The sequence below is a fragment of the Equus caballus genome, unplaced genomic scaffold (genome assembly GCF_041296265.1).
Source record: "Equus caballus isolate H_3958 breed thoroughbred unplaced genomic scaffold, TB-T2T haplotype2-0000437, whole genome shotgun sequence".
Classification (NCBI taxonomy): Eukaryota; Metazoa; Chordata; class Mammalia; order Perissodactyla; family Equidae; genus Equus; species Equus caballus.
In genome coordinates, this window is record NW_027222394.1 from 1,179,320 (window position 1) to 1,201,577 (window position 22,258).

Sequence of the window (22,258 nt, forward strand, 5' to 3'; positions counted from 1 at the left end):
ACTTAGGTGTAAATCCAACAAAACATGTCCAGGACTTGTATGGCGAACTCTACACAACACTGATAATAGCAGTGAAACAGCTAAATAAGTGGAGAAAAATACCATGTTCCTGAATTGGAAGACGAAATATAGTAAAGATGTCAATACTCCGTAACTGTTATACAGATTTAATGCAATCAAAATCCAGTAAATTGGTTTTGTAGCTAGAGACAAAGTAATTCCAAAATCTGTACGGAAAGAGAAAGGAATTAAAATAGCTTAAACAACTCTGACAAGGAAGAAGTGGGAGTAATCGAGCTACTCAGTTTCATAACTTATTACACAGGTACCGTAAGCAAGACTGTGTAATATTTGCAGAGGGATTGACACATAGATCAATGGAACTGAACAAAGAACCCAGATATAGTCCCAACAAATATGCCCCACTGATTTTTGACAAAGGAGCAACAGCAGTTCAATGGAAGAAAGTTGGTCTTCCAAGAGACTAGAGCTACTTAAGGCTTGGGAGCAAATCACAGGTCAAAACTTAGGCAAATGGAAACACAGGGAAGGAAGAAAATGGTTGACTGAGGTACTACCAGGTGGTGATGGAAAGGGAGGGATAGTTGGCGCCTAGCTCAGGAGTAAAGTTGCAACTACCCAATGAGAGCTTATTTCATCTTTCTGAATTTAGCTGCTTCTGATTGACCATTTCCACAGACGCTGGTGATTTTCCCGTCAGCTACCACACTCCAAACTCAGGTCACCACTAATTGTGTATACGGTGCCCCAGACTCCGTTAGCCTGCCCATTAGCATCGTTCTCAGGCTATATGAGATGGCAAGATGGCTCTCAGTAGCTTGAAAGGTACATCCTCCCAGGTTCAAGTCTGGCCAAAAAGAGAGCTCTTCCAGACTTAGTAACTCCTGGTTTGGTTCAACTCCTTGGACTCGTTCAGATTGGACTCACCTGGTCACCGCCCTCCCTTGCCCCAACACACACATACACGCAATCCTAAAGTATCACTGGGGTGTTCTGGGTATCATTGCCAGGCCGCGGTAAGGTTCTGCCCCCCGTGCCAAGCATGGAGCCTCATGTGATACAAGTGGACTGAAAGGAGAGTTTAGTTCTTCAGAATAAACTCTAGCTGTTGTTCGAGCAGAAAGAAATCCTGGACAGCCAAGGCAGCAAATGTCCACTTGAGCCTCATGGGGAGAAAGGCCATGGTTCATGCCCAGCTTTCTCTCCCAATATTAGTGTTCACAGGGATCGAAACTCCAGTTTCTCTTTTCTTGACTTTGTCAGAGGAGACAGACTAGCCGGCAGCCACCTTCTCTGGCTGGGACATTGTTCATGGCTCCCCCAGTACAGTCGCAAACTTGGAGGCATCATGCAGCTTGAGATGGTTAAGCTCACCATTTCCAGACTCTACTGCTATGTCCTAAAGTTTCAGCCCCTTGATCAGGAGCTTAAATGGAATGAGCTGGCCCTGCCTGAGGGAAGCCTTTGGGGTGGCCTCACAATGAAAAACTGACCAGAGTCCTCTGAATCACCAGTTTTTCTGAATCAGAGGCTCAGCAAAGAACACAAGAATTCTTTGCTCATCGATCAACAGAGGTGTATTGGTGCGGCTGCCTCCACCTTCTTCCAGTCCCCCTCAGCCTCCTCATCTAGACGGATGGGATACACACCTTCTACTGTGTGTTGTTGACACTTCATACCCACTCACACGTGTGGACTGTGTATGCTGCTGACCTCGACGACTATGCTTGTTGAGTGGCTTGCAATACCCTCTAGGCTGAGGATGAGTCAAAGAAAGTGGTGTATTTCATCTGCTAACCTCTCCTCTTGGCTAAACTGCCCCACCTCAGCCTCGCCCAAGGTCATTTCTACTTTGCAAATCAGTGACACCCATTGGTTCCTCAACTGAATGAACGGGAAGCAAGCTTTTAATATCTGATCTCACCCCGAGGGAGACAGGAGTCCTGGGTTTCTGTTGTTGTGGTTGGTTGGTTGGGAGGTGTCCACGTCAGCCGCCGGAGGGGGGGCGGGGCAAAGGCCAGGGAGCATCTGGGCGGCGGGCGTGCGCGCGCGCTAAGAGCGCGCGGCTGCTGGGCCACCTTGCGGGGAGGCGTCGGCGAGCCGCGCCTGGCCAGAGCCGAGCCCGGCGGAGTCCGGCCGCGCTCTGCTGCTCTCTCCCGGGCCGGGCTCGTCCGTGGACGCCGCTCCGTGTCCCCGCTGGGCACAGCAGCCCGGGCCCTCCACAGCCATGGCCGCTAGCCTAAGGAGGCCCTCCTTCAGCTCCCGCTCTTCCTGCTCGCCGGACACGGACGACCAGGGCGCCTGCGAAGACGATGCCATCTGGGAGAGGTACCTGGGGGCGTGGGCCTGGGGGCTGGTGGGAGGCGAGCGTGTCCCTGAGGAATAGGCTTGTGCGCCGAGAGGTGCCCGTCAGGTCGCGGGACAGCTGTGCGGCGCGCGGAGCGAGGGGGGGGGGGTCTCTTCGTGCGCGTCACACGTTCATGGAAGGGCGGTGTGTGCCGGGCACGGGGCCAGCCTGGGGATACGGTGCCCGGGAGTCGGGCGCTGAAGCGGCCCCCGTGGTCTTGGCTCCTTGGAAGGACAGACGCGAAGTCGATAAGGACACTGGTCTCCATGCGTTCTGAGGAGTGCAGGTCTCCCTGTTTTAGAGGCTACGTTCCGTTGGGGTTTTCATGAAGCCTGTTGTGCCCCTGAAGCTGAGGCCGGTTCAGGGGAAGTGGCCTGTCCAGGGCCACGTGATATTTGTGTGCAGAGCCAGTGCTTTCCAAAGCCCTTGACTGTGCGGAAGTCTACCTGTTAGGGGTGGAGTGGGGGCTGTCCGGGGAGCGTTGTGAGCACAGGTTATGTGTCCCACACTTGAAAGTCTGGCAAAGAAAGCGTGAGGCTCGAGGGTGCTCCGTTCGTTCCCGCCTTCCACAGAAAGTCCGGAGAGTTGACTTTGGGACAAGTCCTTCCTTTCCTCTGGTCGGTGCGTGTTCAGTGGTCTGGACACTTGGTGAGCAAGACTGACAGGGTGTTTGACGTACTGGGTCTCACAGCCTAGTTGGAAAGGACAGACAGGCAGCAACTAATTACCTAGGAGATACGTGAAAGCAATTTTGTGTTGAGTGTTGAAAAATACAGCATTTACTGTTAGACTTTGTAACTTAGGCAGTGATGTTCAAGCTGAGAGCAGATGCCTAAAAGAAAAGGAGGACTTGTGCAGGAGAGTGTTGGGACAGGGCAAGGAAGGAGTATGGCCTGTCAGAGGAGCTGAAAGAGTGCCCTGGAGACTGGGGCCGCGTAGGGACCTTAGGGTGGGGAAAACAAAACTTTTCGATTAAAGCTGGCGCTTTCTATAGGTTTATGGAGACCAAGCATGGTGATTCAGAACATGGACTCTGGAGCCAGACTCTGTCAAATGGGTCCTAGCTCTGCCACCTATGGGCTGTGTGAACTTGGGCAAGTTACCGTACCATTCTGTGTGTCAGTTTCCTGATCTGTAAGATGGGGATGATTATAACACACCCTCCATAGGTGAGTGTAAAGGTGAAAGGATATTTCCTATCAGTAAAGTACTTAGAGCAGTGTCTGGCCTTTAGTAGGTGTTAGTAGTGGTTGATTAAATAAATGGATAAATACATACATAAGTATTAAAGGCTGGGAGGCTGTCCCTGGTGAAACGTGTGAACTTGAATGGATTACACCCAACTTTATTTCCTTTCCAGCTTGCACTTGCTACTGACCGCATCTGTAGCACTGTGGAATTAGAAATAATCTCTTTCAAATTGGCTGCTCTTGGTAAAAGAATCTACTGCTGTCAAAATTATCCCAGGGAAATAAAAGCCTTTTCAGTAGCATTTTAGGGTTAGGCTTATTTAATACGTATTGTTTATATTGGTTTGTTTACTATTTGTTGGTAACTTTTTTTTTTGGCAAAGCTGCTCCGTTAAGAAAAGCAGATTAGCTATAAAATAGTTCAGACACAAAGAAAAGTAGAGAGTCGTGTAAGCAGAGCACGCCTTTCCTTGACTATCTGTCGAGAGCTTGTGTGATTCCAGCTGCTCTCTGCCTCAGACACGGTGCCCTCTGTGTGTGCAGTCATGTAAACAGTGCAGGGTCTGGAACCGTGGAGAATCTAAGGCAGTACAGTCATGCTTTGCCTAACAGTGGGCAGAAGTTCCGAGGAGTGTGTCATGGTCAGGCAATCTCGAGACTGTGCAAACACCATGGAGTTCCTAATCCTAGATGGCAGAGCCTCCTACACACTTAGGCCACATGGGACTAATCTTCTGGGACCCCCGTTGTGGACTGAAACGTCCCGATGTAGGGCATGACTGTACTGCCCAACTCCAAAGGCACGGAAGTGTACCCTGTGGGGCTTTTTAAAAGAACAGAGATGCTCAAGGCCTACTCTGGACCCACTGACTCAGAATCTACTGGGATAGTTCCCGGCTTTAAAGACCAGACGTAGTCCTCATCTGGAGACATCTCATCAACGGTTTTTCACACTGGGTTTTCCCTCATCTGAAAAAACGTGCAAAGAGATTGTGAGGATCCATAATTAGTGTTTTAATACATTTTGCAGGACTCAGTGTTTTTCACGTTCCGTGATGCTGTGATCTGCATCTTCCGGGTAATGTGTTAAACCTTTAAATCTTGTCAAAAAGTCATGTCATGACATAGAGAATCCTTCTGTGAATTCCAGGCAGATTGCCATCTTTCTGCTTCCGCCTCCTCACCTTTAAAATGGGGAGAATAACGGTAACCTAGCTTTTGGATGTGAGGATTAAATGAGATAGTTGGTGCAAAGCAGTTAGCACAGGATCTGGCACAAAATGAAGCCTTCAATAAATTATGATTATAGTAGTTTTGATTTCCCTCCAGTCGGAGTATAATTTAGTTGAAGTTAGTGGCTATGTCACAGCTGTTTCTCAGGCTGGTGTCTGCCGCCCTGAGCTAAGCCATACAAATCCCTAGAATAACTTTTCAAAAGCCTGTTAGTCTCTTGAGGCTCCTATACTTCTTTAGTTTATTTTATTTTATTGCAGTAACAGTGGATTCTAACATCATATAGCTTTCAGATGTACGTTGTAATATATTTCGAATTCTGTGTAGATTACATCATGTTCCCAACCCAAAAACTAATTATACTCCGTCACCTCACATGGGAGCCTCATCACCCCTTTTGCTGTCTCCCCTCCCCCCTTCCCCTATGGTAACCACCAATCCAATCTCCATGGCTCTGTGTGTGTTTGTCACTGTTTTTATCTTCTACTTATGAGTGAGATCACACGGTGTTTGACTTTCTCCCTCTGATTTATTTCACTTTACATAATACCCTCAAGGTCCATCCATGTTGTCACAAATGGCCAGATCTCATCATTTCTTATGGCTGAGTAGTATTCCATTGTGCATACGTACCACATCTTCTTTATCCATTCTTCCCTTGATGGGCACCTAGGTTGCTTCCAAGTTTTGGCTGTTGTGAATAATGCCACAGTGAACCTAGGGGTGCATGTGTCTTTCTGCATTGGTGTTTTCAAGTTCTTTGGATAAATACCCAGCAGTGGGTTGGCTGGATCATATATACGGTAGATGTATTCTTAGTTTTCTGAGGATACTCCATACTGCTTTCCATAGTGGCTGCACCAGTCTGCACTCCCACCAGCAGTGTAGCAGAGTTCCCTTCTCTCCACATCCTCTCCAACACTTGTCTCCTGTCTTGTTAACTAGAGCCTTTCTGAGCAGAGTAAGGGGACCTCTCCTTGTAGTTCTGATTTGCATTTCTCTGATCGCTAATGATGTTGAGCACCTCTCCATATGCCTGTTGGCCATCCGGATATCTTCTTTGGAGAAGTCACTGCTCAGATCTTTTGCCCGTTTTTTAAATTGGGTTGTTGATTTTTGTTGTTGTTGAGATGTATGAGTTCTTTCTGTCTTTTGGATATTAACCCCTTATCCGATATATGGTTTGCAAGTATCTTTTCCCAGTTGTTAGGTTGTGTTTTGGTTTTGTGGATGGTTTCCTTTGCCGTGCAGAAGATTTTTTTACTTTGATGTAGTCCCATTTGTTCATTTTGCATTTTGTTTCCATTGCCCAGTCAGACATGGTACTTGAAAATAGGCTGCTAAGACTGATGTTAAAGAGCATACTAATGGATAGATCCTAACTGGCTAAAGTTTTGGGGATTTCTGACTTATGGCCATTGTTTTGCAGAGAACTTTCAGAGGGAGAGTGATGCACAAAAGTGGAAGGAACAAAGCTTTTCTGTGATTCCTTTCTACAGGGGACACTTTTTTTTTTTAAGATTGGCACCTGGGCTAACAACTGTTGCCAATCTTATTTACTTTTTCTTTTTCTGCTTTATCTCCCCAGCCCCCTACCCCGTACACAGTTGTATATGTTAGTTGCAGGTCCTTCTAGTTGTGGGATGTGGGATGCTGCCTCAACGTGGCCTGAGGAGTGGTGCCATGTCCGCGCCCAGGATCTGAACCCTGGGTCGCCGCAGCGGAGTGCGTGAAATTAACCACTGGGCCAGGGAGCCGGCCCCGAAGGGACACTTGTTGAACAGCAACCATCAGTCTGGCTTGAGGCCATTGAACATAATGGAAGTCAGATAGGCTGATAATTGCGCTTCATTTCTTCCTCACGTTGCTTCCTTTGATCTCAAATGGGACAATATTTTTCTTTTCCCGTTTAACTCACCTATGGCCCTTTTGATCCCATCCTGAGGGACAAAGACCAGTTTCCATCTCTCTACCAGACGGCCCCCAGAAACACAGCACTGGCCCTTGGTATGGTTTGGTTGAGGCTGCATTTTGACTAGATCTGGGTTGTGCTGGCTGTTTCAGAAGACAAGAAAGGGGTTCAGTTTCTATGGGACTTGAGAAAAGAGATGTACCAGAGTGGCATCTGTGTGGCCTTTGTTGAATTGATTTCTGTCACTGACAGCATATATTTCTCATTGGCCTGGTAATAGCATTTCAGGATTAGCGATTCATCAGCAAATGTGGTTGTCATTTATGGTGACTCTGACTCACTCATAGGACTGAGCTTTTCAAAGGGGAACCTTTTGGTGACAGGCAAGTCTGATCAATACATTGCAATGGGATTTTACGTTCCGTGAAAGTTCTTCCATGCTTGATACGTTCCATGGGACTCTCACTTTTTGACAACCACACAGCGAGATCCCTGGTTTGAAACAATTTCTCCAGAAAGTTACCCCTTCTAAACACCCAGAAGACTTCTACCTCACTAAATTATGGAACCTGCACTTTGATTGCTTGATTTCTGAAACTGAATGTAAAAATTTGGAGGACTGTCCTCTCAATGCCTCTTTTGAGTCTCGCCCTTTGCATAAGTTTGATATGGCCATGGCTGGGGGGAGTAACTGTGTATAAAATGCTGTCTGTGCTGTGGCCCAGACCCTTCATAAACTTCTTTTGCAGCCATCAGAAATGCAATCAATAGGGAATGGGGAGAGGCTGGTTGTTAACCCTCAGTAGGTAATGTTCCAAATCAAGCTGCTCCTTGTCTGATGGTCTATAAATTTTATATCTTGTCCAAATACATAGTCAAATGTACCTTTTTCAGGACGTCAGTATGAAATCAGGGTTTGGGGTTCTTTTTTCAGGCTTATACCAGTTTCTTTACTAACTTCAGTGCTTAAGACAGAGTTCTAGTCTTAGAGTCTTTCAATTTCAACTTGTTTGTGTAGAAATAATTGTAAAGAAAAAGGTGACAATGGCAGAGATAGAATTTTGGAATTTATGGGCCAAAGGGAACTCTTTGAGTCACAAAGAGCCTCAGAGTCTTGCCAATATTGTCTTTCTTTTTTCATTATCGTAGGTTTGGACTTCTTCCATGATGGCCTTAAATGATAGTAGAGAGAACTCTAGTGCTCGAATTGCTTATGTCAGTTCTGGCATGCTAGTAGCTAACTTAAATTTTTTATCTTATGCATATATATATATATATATGCATGATATAGAAATGGTATATTTATATATGTATATGTTTCACCTTATATCACAATTTCTTTAGGCAGTATTTTTATCCCCATTTTGCAAAAGAGTTAAGAGAAGTTTTGAGAGACTGCTAATGACAAATGAGAGAGGCTGAATTTGATTCTCTGGTCAATATTTTCTGAATGCTATGCATAGATATTTTTTGATTTTCATGTTCTCAAGCATCTCCTCAAGGAGGTGACTGACAGGGGAAGTGCTTATGTAGGGTCTGATTCTATAGTGGATAACTTACCATGTTTATCTCATAAAAATATATGTATCACATATGTAAATCACATACATACTATATGATATTTAAATATCAGTTTAAATTTTTGTTTTAGGTTATCAAGTTACTTCCATATGGGTTGCCTCTTTTGAATCTTATAATACAAGTGAGTACTTTTAAGTTTGAAGTTAAAAAGAAGAGGGATGTTTCCAATGTCACACAGCTATCAGATCTTTTGTGTCCAAATCCAAAATTCCTTCTGCAGCTCAACTACAGCTTTTCCATCTCCACTCCTTTCGGAAGACCACACAGTTTGACTGCAATGGTAGGGACCAGGTACATCTAGATCAGCAAGAATCTCTGTGAAAGAGTATGATATTCTCAACTTTTCGAACTTTGCTGGTGGACTTGGGCTTCAGGTGAAAGTAGGACAATTTGTCCCACAGGCACCACCTTGTCAAGACTTTTCCATCTACGAAGAGTTCATTGATTGGGTCACTGGGTTTAAAGAGGTTGGTTGGAGAGTTTCATTGCTGGATATTTATGACCCATATGTATTTAGAACAGAGCCCAGCGTGGGGATTTTGATGTCCTCCTTCAGCTCAATAGGACAAGCACAGTCACCTCTTCCAACTCAAGTTATTGTCTAACATTCCTTTCAACTTGAGTAATCTTTCTTTCTTAATGCCTATTAGATAATAAAAATACATGTAATAAAGTGTATGGTTCTATAATTTGTTATGGCTAACATCATACAGTAGTTAAGAGCATCCAGCCCTGTGATCAAAGGGGCTGCTTCTTTTAAATGGAATTTGTTGATTGTCCCTGAAACATTTTGGTTACACAGAACTAGATCATATTTTCAGATTTTAACAAGACTTCCCTCTGATTTCTTCAGAGTCCCTGTTCTGTGTAGCAAGAGCTGTGGCCCTGCATCCAGGCAAGCTCCCCAGTGGAGAAAGGCTGCCTGCTGCTTTGACTGTGCCCTCTGCCCAGAGAAGGAGGTTTCCACTGACACAGGTGCAGATCTGGAGGAAGTTTCCTACTCATCCTTTCGTTTACGTCCTTATTTGTTCCCAAAATGGGGAGGATCGAGAATAGGACTGACATCTCAAAGTTGTTCTCTCATTTACTCACTGATTTCTCCAGTAAAGTTAATAATCTTCCCTATGTAAGGATACTCTTCTCTTTGACCTGGTTCACTCCTACTTATCTTTTGACTCTTTGCATTACCTTCTCAAGAAAATATTTTGAAGGGCTATCCCAGAGTGACCTGTGTTTGTGTCTACCATGGAACCTAACACACGTCATTATGAGTATCTTGGTTTTATTGTATATAAGTCTTTCAACCAAATATGAACACGTTGAAGGGTGCATGTTATTTAGCTTAATTTCTCAAGTTACTAGCACCGATGATGACACACGTAAGTGTTCAGAAACAATGTGCATGACTTAACAAACGAAAAACATATCCTATATTTCTGCTATGAACCAGCCACTGTGAAATATGCTGAGGATGCATTTTAGTACCCCTGGTTGCCCTATCACACTTGTTCTCTGCCAGTTCAGAGTCAGGGAGCAAGGAGATGAACATGATGAGTGATCACAAGGAACATTATAAGGGTCACGATACAAGTGCAGTAAATACAAATATTGGGGTAGTATCTAACCTTACTTTGAGATGTCAGAATATTCCCCACAAAAGAAACAAAAAAGTACAAAAGTGTTTTATTTTAAGTACTGAAAGATAAGTAGAATTATAACAGCTGAATAAAGGAAGACTTCCTTGTCAGAGATAATTAGAATAGCATATTTCTTCCACTATTCGGGGACCTGACAAAAAGGTCTACTGTGGCTGAAAAACAGCAAGTCTAGGGTTGCATGGGACCCCAAGATGAAAGACTGGTCCTGAAGACTTTTCACACAATAACTAACATTTTGGAATTGCCAACAGACATTGCAGTTAAATAATGAAAAACTGAAAATACCATCTACACTTAAATTTGTGGACAACATAAAATGTTCACTTTCATTCCTGTCTTTTAACATTGCTCCAGAGTTCTGGGTGGTGCAACAATTCATGAAACAAAAAGGGTGATATTTATTAAAAAGGAAAACATAAGAAATTAAAATACATCATTTTATACAAAAATACTCCAAAGAATCAACTGAAACAGTATAATTCCTAAAACTTGAAAGTAAAACCTCCTGGATATGAGATACAAATACAAAAATATATGATTTTTCTTTTTATAACAATAATCATGTAGATAAAATGATAAAATATTCCATTCACATAATACCAGTGTGTAATATAACTCTGGGTAACTTGAAGGAGAGATGCACGGTGATTACCTAGTCAGAGGGGCTGGCCCGGTGTCATAGTGGTTAAGGTCATGTGCTCTGCTTCTGCCGCCTGGGGTTCTCCAGTTTGATCCTGAGTGCAGACCTGCACATCGCTTATCAAGCCATGCTTTGCTGGTGTCCCACATACAAAACAGAGGAAGACAGGCACAGCTCTTAGCTCAGGGAAAACTTTCCTCAAGGAAATAGAGGAATTTTGGCAACAGTTGTTAGCTCAGGGCCCATATTCTCCACCAAAAACAATAAAAATAAGAACAGGCAAAAATGAGCATTTTTGCCACAATTTGGGAAGAAGTTCCGTCTCCAAATAAGCACACAAAAAGCAGTGGCTTTCCGTGTACAAGTAACAACCCTATTAAAGATATAGCAGAAAAATATCCCAATAACATAGGAATAAATTTAAAATACTTAGTAATAAACTGCAAGTGTGCAAATCTGATTTAAAAACTTCTAAAATTTAATTGTTAATATAATACAATTTTTGAATAAGCAAAAGGCTCACATTATTTATTGATAGGACACCTTTATTTATTGATGGAATTGGAATGATAGCAAGCCTTACTAAATTTATTTGTAAATCGAAGGCATTTCATACTGAAATTTGCTTGAAAATGTGGACCTTTATGGAATGTATTTTAAAGTTGATACAGAGAATAATTTGGAGAAAATATTGGAAGAGAATTTTGATAGATAGGAGACTTCTGTTTCCAGACACTAAAATGTGTTCTTAAACTCTAACAATAAAGAAATGAGATACTATCCAAAAATACACACTTAAATATAGAACAGAACATGCAGCTGGGAATTATGTCTAATAAAAATAAATAGGCAAATGGTTAGGAATAGCAAACCTTTGGATAGTATTTATTAGATGCTAGGCACAGTTCTAAGAAGTGCTTTCCACACATCAAATCATTTAACAACAAGTATCTGCATATAAAAACAGATAGTGATATCAACTCCATTTAAAGATGAGGAAATGGTGGCACAGGAGCTTACCCAAAGTCACCCTGCTGGCCACTGTGGAACCAAATTTCAACCTGATAATCTGGCTGAACTGTCCATGCATTTAGCCAACACAGTATGCTGCCTCCTTGACGAATTAATTAAATTTTTTACTTCACAGACCAAATTTCAATAACAGTATCAACCAATATTTCTATTTTCTCTTCCATAGGTCAATTGTAATTTTTTCTAGATATTAACAATACACAGAAAAATATAAAAGAAAATCAAGATCAATATTGACAAAATATCCAAATATGTCAAGGATCAGGAGTAGTGAGCAGTTAGTAGAAACAAAACAATAAAAGGCAATTGATTTTCCTGAAGTTTCTCTTCCTCAGAATGAACATAAACCTTAGTGCTCAGAGGACTTCCACATCTGGAAGGATGGAGCAGACACACTTTTCTCTATTCCGCCCTCTAAGTACAACTAAAACGCTGGGCATATATATAAAACAAACCTACGATGATTCTGAAATGTGAGAGAAGAGACACACTTGTAGGGACCGTGGCACCCAAGGAAGGCCATGGTGGTGAGTTTCCTGGGATTTCTTTTTGCTTCATATGTCCTAGACTTGGGTCTGAAGAAGCCAACAACCTGGAAAGGCCGGAGCACTTACAACATTAAAAAGCCCTAACAAAAGTCTGCTCTCTCTATCAAAAAGATCAGGAAACGGACAGGCTAGCAAGACAGAAAACTTTTAGACAAGAACTGCTCTAATCCACTCAAACATCATGGCAAAATCTGTGGCCCACTCTCACCAGGAAAGGCCAAGTGGGGAGTGTGGACAGCCACCCTTTCCACCTGCAACAAGGCAAGCTGCCAGGGTGGTATCAGAGATGGCCAAGTGGACAGACAGGACATTTCTCACTTCTGGGCAGTGCCCAGGCCCTCTCCTGCCAGGTGGGGTGCATAGACTTCCCCCTACATGCCAACAATGAAGCACCCCTCCCCCCCAACAGGTGTTGTCTTAGAGGAGGCCAAGTGGAGAGTGAGGGCTTCCATCATGGTCCAGTAGTTACAAGGCTCCCTTTCTGTCTCAGGGTAGTGAAGCCACATGGGCAGCAGTAAGGGGGCACTCCCACTCCTCCCAACCAGGGAGCTGCCATGGAGGCCTAGTGGGGAATCAGAACTCCTACCCCACCCAGAAGAAATGGGGACATCTTCCCTCATCATGTGTCAACAGAGGCTGAGTGGAAATCTTGGACTTCTCCCTCCCCTGCAGTAACAAGGAACCACTTTTTCCTTTTCCTAGCCAGAACCTTGGCAGAAGCAGCCAGATAAAATAGAAGGTTTAAATAAAATCCAGAGCTGCATATCACAATACCCAACATGTTCTGGTTTCCATCAAAAATCACTCATCATAACAAGAACCAGGAAGATCTGAACTGAGTGCAGAAAGAAAACCGATAGATGGTAACGCCAAGATCACAGAGATGTCAGAATTATTTAATAAATATTCTAAAGGAACTATCATAAAAATGTTCCAGTGAGCAATTATGAACATGCTTGAGAGAAATGAAAAAGTGGAAAGCCTCAGCAAAGAAATAGAAAGTTTCACCAATGAATGAATATTAGGGTCAATATCCTGGTGGTGACATTGTACTAGAGTTTTGCAAGGTGTTACCATTGGAGGAAACTGGGTAACGGGTACACGGGATCACCCTGTGTTATTTCTAACTGCATGCGAATCGACAATTACCTTAAAATAAAAAGTCTAGATAAAAAGTTAGACAGCTCAGACTTAGGAAAACAGACCAAAACTTAGCATTTCAGTGTCAATTAACACCTAGAAATTTAGGCTCATTGAAGATGTAAGTGTGGCTATTTTTGCCAATTCGTTGTTGATAATTCAGTCAGTTACTCAACAAGTAACTGTATTTGTATTCAACGATACATATGTTCAAGAAATCAATATTGAGTTCCTATTAGGTGCAACATACCAGATAAAGAGAAAGTAATGCTAAATACAAATACTAGTTATTGAGAGACTATGGTGCAGGTACATACACATATACTCATTTTTTCCCATAAAAATAGCTATGGGGGTAAGTGTATCATCATTACTATTTTTCTGTGAGTTTAGTGCACTTTGAGCATAAATTTTTAAAAATTAAGTCCATGACTTTCAACATTATGGAATAAACACGTATCAATGATTTTATTTAACTAATTAATTAATGTGGAAATCAATGAGATGATAAAAGTGGTTCTAAGAACCACAAACCTTTTTTGTGAAACAGCGGTTTCTATAGTTCATCACTAGAAGCATTTTTTTGGTGTGGAAGATTAGTCCTGAGCTAACATCTGCTGCCAATCCTCCTCTTTTTGCTGAGGAAGATTGGCCCTGAGATAATATCTGTGCCCATCTTCCTCTATATGTGGGACGCCTGCAACAGCATGACTTGATAAACAGTGTGGAGGTCTGTGACTGGGATCCCAATCAGTGAACCCAGGGCCACCAAAGCAGAGTACATGAAATTAACTGCTAAGCCATCAGGCCAGCCCCACTAAAAGCATTTTTGACAATACAACATCAACAAAAGAATGTTAGAATACAATTGCTAGGTTACATAGAAAAATGGTTAATGTCCTACAGGGCAATAAAACCATAATCTTTGGGTTTATCTTTCTCCTGGCTGCCACTCCCCAACAATGTACAGATTAACATGTAACTACACAGTGTTTGGGTTCTAATGAAACAATAAATCATTAAGTCAAACAGATATATAGTCCTAGATAAATAAATAACGCTTGTGTTGGCTGGTTAGACGATGCTAGAGTATGCCACTGAAAATGCATTCAGTCACCCTCTTACATTATTTCAAACTTTTTAATAATTTTTAACAAAATTGGTTAATAAGATTAGACCCCTCGTAAGTGGAAGAGCCCAAATTTTAATACTATTATAAGTCCAAATCTCATTTTCTTTCAAATAAACCACGTTTCCATTGAACATCCCCAGCTTAATAAAATAAGCAGGCAAGTAAATAAAAATTGCAATAAAGTGTAAAACTTGATTGTAGAAATAGAAATAAGATGTGTTGGGAAATATAGAATCAATAAGCCTTACACGAGCAAGGAATGCTACTCAGGTGAGATGATTCCAGCTCAGTCTAGAGACATGGTTGATAGTTAGGTGTAGAAGGGAAGAAAAGAGGTTCCAGGAAGAGAGAAAGAGAAGTTATACACACAGATATGAGGTTAATGGAGCATTTTAAGATTTAAAGACGGATTTCTTTTAAGATTTTAAGTGTTAAAAGCTGTAAAAAGGCTATTAACCAAAAAAGGCACTAGGTCCAGATAGGTTTCACATGGGAATCTCATCAAACATTCAGAGACAAATTTCAGCCAATTTGAACTACACCATAAAATTTTTAAAAAAGAAATCTTCAGAGTTTTTGTTATTTCTTTTTATTATAATTCAGTGTAAAATCAATGCGAACTTTTGGACAATTTTGAACTCAGTTCTACCTCATTGTAAGTTGAATGTTCTTTCAAGTTCTTCCATTAAAGCATTTAAAAAGCCCTAATTGTGATGTGTTACTTTTTAATGGACCTGAATACATTATCTAATATTTTATTTAAGGATTTAGCGTTTTCATAAATGAGGTTGGCCTACAGTTTTCTTTTTAGTGATGAATTAAATTTATGAACTTAAACCTATAGGAACTCCTCTTGAGAAAAAGTATCAAAATACAGAAATTTATCTAAACCCTATAATTTTATGAGAATTACAACTTTTTAAGAGAAAAGGTGGTGATGAACATTAAATTTAGCAAAAGGCATGTAATGGGAAGATCATCTGCTTTGAAGTCAGACAGTCTTGAGTAGAGCCAGGACTAGGGAAAGGTAGGTGAGGTGCCTGGGTGACAAAATTTAAGGAGGCACTCACTCTCAGGGTCAGGCAAGGGCGGGGTTGGCACCTGAAAGTGAGTGCTTCCTTAAATTTTGCACCTCTGGGATCTCACTTCCCTCACCCTAGTCTGACCTCCTGCTCTGAAGTCTGGATCCCAGCCCAGCCTTCACTATCTCCAAGATCTCAGGTGCGTTACTGAAGCTCTTTAAGCCTCAATTATTTTCTCTGAAAAATGAGTCGATACCGTCTAGCTACCTCACAGACTGTGGGAGAATTGAGATATATTTTTTCATCTGTCAAGTAAATTGCTTGGAATAGCACCCGCGCACATTAAAATTTGTTCCTTTATCCTTGCTATCCAATCCCTCACAAAAAAGTTGCTACAGGAGAGGTAGGTAGAACCTAGATAATAATGGACCTTTTGTGCATTGCTAGGAGTTTGGATTCCACCTAGAATGGTGGGTCTCAAAGTGTAGTATCTATACCAACAGCATCAGCATCACTTGGGAGCTTATTAGAGATGTAAATTCTGAGTTTCCAAATCAGGAACTCTGATAGTGTGGGCCAGCACTCTGCTTTAACAAGCCCTCCAGGTGATTCTAATATGCACTAATGTTTGAGACTTGTTTCTTTACAAATGTGAGAATAATTGTGGCATTTTAAGCGAGAAAGGTACGTGAATGGGTTTAAATAATAGAAAACTTAATTAGTACAATTGAGTTGATGAGACGTAAGAGGGCTTCAAGACAGAAGATAGGGTGACTCGTTAGGGAGTTGTCTTGTTAAAATAGAAGGGATTCAAATCTGAACAGAAATAGTAGAAGCTATAATGAATAGGAGATGTTTTTTAATTATTTGGCTATCAGAATTAATGCAATTTTGAAGCTTAAGTGACAGTTTACGTCTTGGCCATCTCTATATCTGCAAAACTTTGGAAGCTCCATGCGTCACTAGAGGTTATCAATAAATGCTTTCCTTTGAGTGAATGAATCCAGGATATGTGCAATCCTACCTCTATTTAAGTGGTATAGATGGGTGTAATTTTTATTTGTAAGTTAAAACTTGTTCCTCTGTGTCTGGAAGATGAACAAAAGAGATGATGTTAGGGCTCCTTGGCCTTTGATATAGCAAGAAAAAAATAGACAGCATTAACTTGGAATTTTTCTTCCTATAACATTCTTTAGTTTGGTGTCTAATTATAGCAATTTGTCCAAATGTGAGTATTCTGGGGCTCATGAGAATCACTGAACCCAAGTTAACGGCACTTTGCTTTTCTTGCTAGGTATGAAGCAATGTATGACATATCCAGACAATCAATACCCAAATCGTAATCAAGGTCATTGCCTCTTAAAGACTGTGACCTTATTGGCCTACGAAGATCCTCTGGGGATGGTACTTGCCTGTGCAGCCCTTTGTCTGTCTGCCCTAAGATCTGTGGTTCTTAGGATTTTTCTGAAGTACAGGGACACCCTCACAGTCAAAGCTAATAACCAGTCTCTCAGTTACATCCTTCTCAAATGCCTCATCCTCTGCTTCCTGTGCTCCTTGCTCTTCAAGGGCCATCCCAACACTTCCACTTGCATCCTGCAACAAATGACATTGGAGTCATGTGGACTGTAGCTGTTTCCAGATTTTGGATAAAACCATCGCTGTAGTTCTGGCTTTCAAGATCACAACACCAGGGAGAAAGATAAGGCAGTGGATGCTGTCAGGGGCACATAATTCCATCATTCCCATCTGCTCATCGATTCAAGTGATTTTCTCCCTTTTGTTCACCTAGATGCACATTCTGAGCCTACGCTCCTTATCATGTGTGCAAAAAGGGCTCTGTCATCATTTCTACCTTTCCTTAGGATACTTGGGTTCCTTGGCCCTCGTGAGCTTCACCTTGGCTTCTCTGGCCAGCAGACTCCTGACAATTTCAGTGAAGCCAAGTACCTGACATTCAGCATTTTGGTGTTCTGTGGTGTCTGGATCACCTTTCTCCCCCGTATACAAGCACCAAGGGGAAGAGCATGGTAGCTGCAGAGATCTTTTCTATCTTGGCTTCCAGTGCTGGGCTACTACGATGCATCTTTGCCCCCAAGTGCTATAATATTCTGCTGAAGCCAGATAGGAACACCCTGCCAGGATTAAGTGGTAAAACAAACTCTCACAGAAAATAAATACAAGATTTTAATTCACGGACTTCATGAAACATTTAGAAAGCTTGAAAATTATATGATACCTTAAAGAGTTCTTGCCCCACATCCTGCCATGGGTAGCTACATGTTCTAACATCTTCTCCTGGTTTGGAATGTCACGGTTATTAGTATCAGATTCCTGTATATAAATCTGTGTTCTGGACTCACTGTTCTTTCATTGATTCTTTCCCTGAATGAATACCACACTGTTTTCACTTTCTCTATTTCAGAGCATGTTCTGACAGCTGATAGCACCTGTTCTTGCTTGCTGCTCTTTTTCAGTTATCTTGCGTTCATTCTTACAAATTTTCTCCTTGATTTGACTTTTAGAATTGTTTTGGCAAAGTCCATAATACACATTAAGAGATTCAGATTCAAATTTATTGAACTTAAAGACTAATTTTATTAAGAACTGACTTCTTTGCAATAAAATGTTTCCCATTCAAGAATGTGTTTTATCCCCATTTATCTCACCATTTTCACTTTATTTATCAATGTTTTATTCTATTTCGGACTGGCCATTTGGGTTGTTACATAGTGTATTGTTTGTCGTACATTTCTGGAGGTTACTTGTTGCTTCCATTGATTTGTAAGTTGATTGTCTTGGACTTCTAAGCTGTGAAAAACAATAAAATGATTCTTTCTGCTCAAGCTTTATCCTTATTGCTTTCTTATTGCATTGGCAAGATTCTCTAGTACAATGTCCAACAGTAGTCATAATTGTGAGCTTTTATTGCTCTTGGTTTTAGTGGAAATGTTCCTAAAGATTTTATCTGTTAAAATTTAATCCCGCAACTAGAAGGACATGCAACTATGATATGCAGCTGTGTACGGGGTTGGGGGGGGTTGGGGAGATAAAGCAGAAAAAAAAATTTATGTTGGTGGTACATTTCTGATCATACTTTTTTTAATATTTCATATGAACTTTATCTTTTTATTGAGGTAAAAGTGATTTATAGCATTATATAAATTTCAATTGTATCATTATATTTTGACTTCTATATAGGCTACCTTGTGTTCACCACCAAAAGTCGAGTTGCGATCCAAACAAATATCTCATTAATTATGAGAGTGCCCTGTCTGTGCTTTGTACATAAAATTTTTAAATGTGATAAAATACGCATAACAAAATTTACCATCTTAACCATTTTAATTGTATGGTTCAGTACTTTTAAGTACTTTCACATTGTGTGCAACAAATTTTAGTCTTTTCATTTTCTGAAAATGAAACTCTGTACTCATGGAACAATTCCTCAAACCCTCCTTCCCCAGCCCCTGACAACCACTATTCTACTTTCTATCTCTATGAATTTTACTACTCTGTGCATCTCCTATAATTGGAATCATATAGTATGTGTCTTTTCACGGATGGCATATTGCACTTAGCATATTTTCCTCAAGGTTCATCCATGTTGTAGCATGTGTCAGAATAAGAACTTTGATAGTCTATTCTCTTAGCAGCTTTCAAATATTCAATATGGTATTTCGTGTTGTGTGTGTGCTTTTTGGTGAGGAAGATTGGCCCTGAGCTAACATCTGTTCCCAATATTTATCTTTTTTCGTTTTTCTTCCCAAAACCCCAGTACATTGTTGTATATTATGTCCTTCTACTTCTTCTATGTTGGACGCTACCTCAGCATGGCTTGATGAGCGGTACTAGGTCCATACCCAGGATCCAAACTGGTGAACCCTGGACCACCAAAGCGGAGCATGTGAACTTAACCACTATGCCCTCAGGCCAGCCCCCCAATATGGCATTGTTAACTATAGTCACAATGCTGTATATTGCATCCCCAGAATTTATTGATCTTACAACTGAAAGTTTCTAACTTTTGACCACCTTCACCCCCAGCTCTGGCAACCATCAATCTCTTCTCTGTATCTTTGAGTTCCATTTCTTTAGATTCCTCATATAAGTGAAATTGCACAGTATTTGTCTTTCTTTGTCTGGCTTATTTCACTTAATATAACACCCTCAAGGTCCATCCCTGTTGTCACAAATGTCAGAATTTCCTTCCTTTTTATGGCTGACTAATATCCCATTGTATATATATATATTACATTTTCTGTATCCATTCATCCATAGATGGACGCTTCAGTAGTTTCCATGTCTTGTCTATTATAAATAACACTACAGTGAACATGGGGATGCAGACATCTTTTCAAGATAGTGATTTCACTTCCTTTGAATATATACCCAGGAATAGAATTGCTGGATCATATGGTGATTCTATTTGTATTTTTTGAGGAATCTCCACTCTGTTTTCGATGGTGGATGTGCCAGTCTACATTCCCACCAACAGTGCGCATTGATTCTCTTTTTCCACATCCTCTCCAACACTTGTTATTTCTTGTCTTTTTAACAAGCCATTCTTCAGGCATGAGGTGGTATCTCATTGTAGTTTTCATTTGCATTTATCTGGGGTGTATTGCTATTGAGTTGTATGAGTTCTTTGTGTGTTTTTGATAGTAACTAATTTTCAGATTTATTATTTGAAAATATTTCTCTCATTTTCTAGGTTATCTTTTCATTTTGTTGGTGGTGTCACATGCTGTGCAGAAGTCCTTTAGTTTGATGTAGTCCCAGTTGTTTAGTTTTGCTTTTCTTGTTGCTTCTGCTTTTGGTATTAAACCCAAAACATCATTATCAAGACTAATGTCCCAGAGCTTATCCCCTATGTTTTCTTCTAAAGATTTTATGGTTGCAGGTCTTACTTTTAAGTCTTTAATCCAATATGAGCTGATTTTTCCTAATCATATCCCTAAAGATTAGTGATGCTGCACATATTTTCATGTGACTGTCGGCCATTTGTACAACTTGTTTGGAGAAATGTCTAGACAATTCCTTGATCATTTTTTAATCAGGTTGTTTTATTGCTGCTTTTGAGTTGTAGTCATTTTTATATATTTGGATATATATATCAGACAGTTGGTTTACAAATATTTTATCTCATTCCATAGGTGGTCTTTTCACTCTCCTGATTGTGTCCTGTGCTTAACAGAACTGTAAATTTTGATGTTGTCCAATTTATCTCTTTTTACTTCTGTGGCCTGTGTTTTTCTATCATATCCAAGAAATCAATGGGCAAATACAATGTCATAAACATTTTCTTCTATGATTTCTTCTATCAGTTTTGTAGTTTTAGCTATTACGTTTTACTTTTTGATACATTTTCAGTTATTTTTGTATATGGTGTAAAGTAAGCGTCCAACTTCATTCTTTTGCATGTCCAGTTTTCCTAGCACCATTTAGCGAAACAAACTGTCCTTTCCCTATTGAATGACCTTGCCCCCTTGTTGAAAATCATTTGCCCATATAGGTGAAGGTTCGTATTTGAGCTCTCTGTTCAGTTCCGTTTGTTGATATGCCTGTCTTTATGCCAGGGCTGCACTGTTTTGATCACCATGCTTTTGAATTAAAGTCTCGAAATCAGGAACTGGGAGTCCCACAGCTTTATTCTCTTTCAGGACTGTTTTGGCTATTTGAGGTCCCTTGATTCCATATGCATTTTAGGATAGGTTTTTCTTTCCTGAATAAATTCCAGTGGGATTCTGGTAAAGATTGCATTGATTCTGTAGGTCACTTTCAGTAGTATGGACATCATAATAGCAGTAAATGTTACAAACCTGAACCCGGAATATCTTCTCAGTTATTTATGTCTCCTTAATTTCTTTAAGCAGTGTTTTCTATTTTCTCTGGACAACTCTATCAATTCATTGGTTAAGTTAATTCCTAGATATTTTATACTTTTTGATTCTTTTTGTAAATGGAATGAATTTGGACCCTTACCTGACACAATATATACAAAAGTTAACTGAAAATATATCCAAAATCTAATGTAAGAGCCAAAATTGTAAAATGCTTAAGAAAATCTGGGGGTGAAGCTTCATGGTTTGCCAATGGCCTCTTGGATATGACACAAAAAGCACAGACAACAAAAGTAAAAGTAGATAAATTGGAATACATCAACATTTAAAAGTTCTGTTCATCAGAAGACACAACCAACAGAGGGAAAAGACAAACTATGGAATGAGATAAAATATTTGTGAACCATCCATTGGCTAAGCAGTTAATATCCAGAACATATAAACAATGATTACAATAACATAGTTTTATATCTCTTTTCAAAAGGAGCCCACATAAAAACTGTAGTATTTACTTTGGCACATGCCAGAAATACACAAATAACCATCCGTACTCTTCACTTAGATTGTTTCATTCTCCAATGATTTTATAGGATTCCTGACAACGTCATAGTTGCGTGTGTCGAGGGAGAGGTAGCTGAGGAACAATCCCCTGTCTCTAACTGGGATTGTGAGCCGGCTGTGTATGCAACACCCTTGTGCCTTCAGAAACCACCCAGGCCCAGTTTCTGTAAATATTAATTCCCCCTGGTTGTGGAGTGTTACAGGGTAAATTCAACCTTAGGGCTAGGTGGTTGAGATGACACCCAACTCATGATCATTGGCTCACCTGGTTACAAAATGCCAAAAGCTGTTTCTCAAAGGGAAGATACTTACTTGTCAAAGAGAGTACAGCTGTGCTGTCAAACCTTAAGGGTCATTCTTCTGAAGAAGGTCCCAGGGCTTCCTGACATTTTTATCTA

General features: G+C 40.8%; 1 long non-coding RNA gene across 1 annotated transcript in view; it reads left to right on the forward strand.

Annotated features, from left to right (window-relative positions):
* The first annotated feature begins 2,077 nt into the window (after positions 1 to 2,077).
* LOC138922980 (uncharacterized) overlaps positions 2,078 to 22,258 on the forward strand; it is a 45,296-nt gene continuing 25,115 nt past the window's right edge. The window contains exon 1 of the long non-coding RNA XR_011436100.1: positions 2,078 to 2,349. This is a non-coding gene — a long non-coding RNA (uncharacterized lncRNA). The remainder of the gene's footprint in view (positions 2,350 to 22,258) is intronic.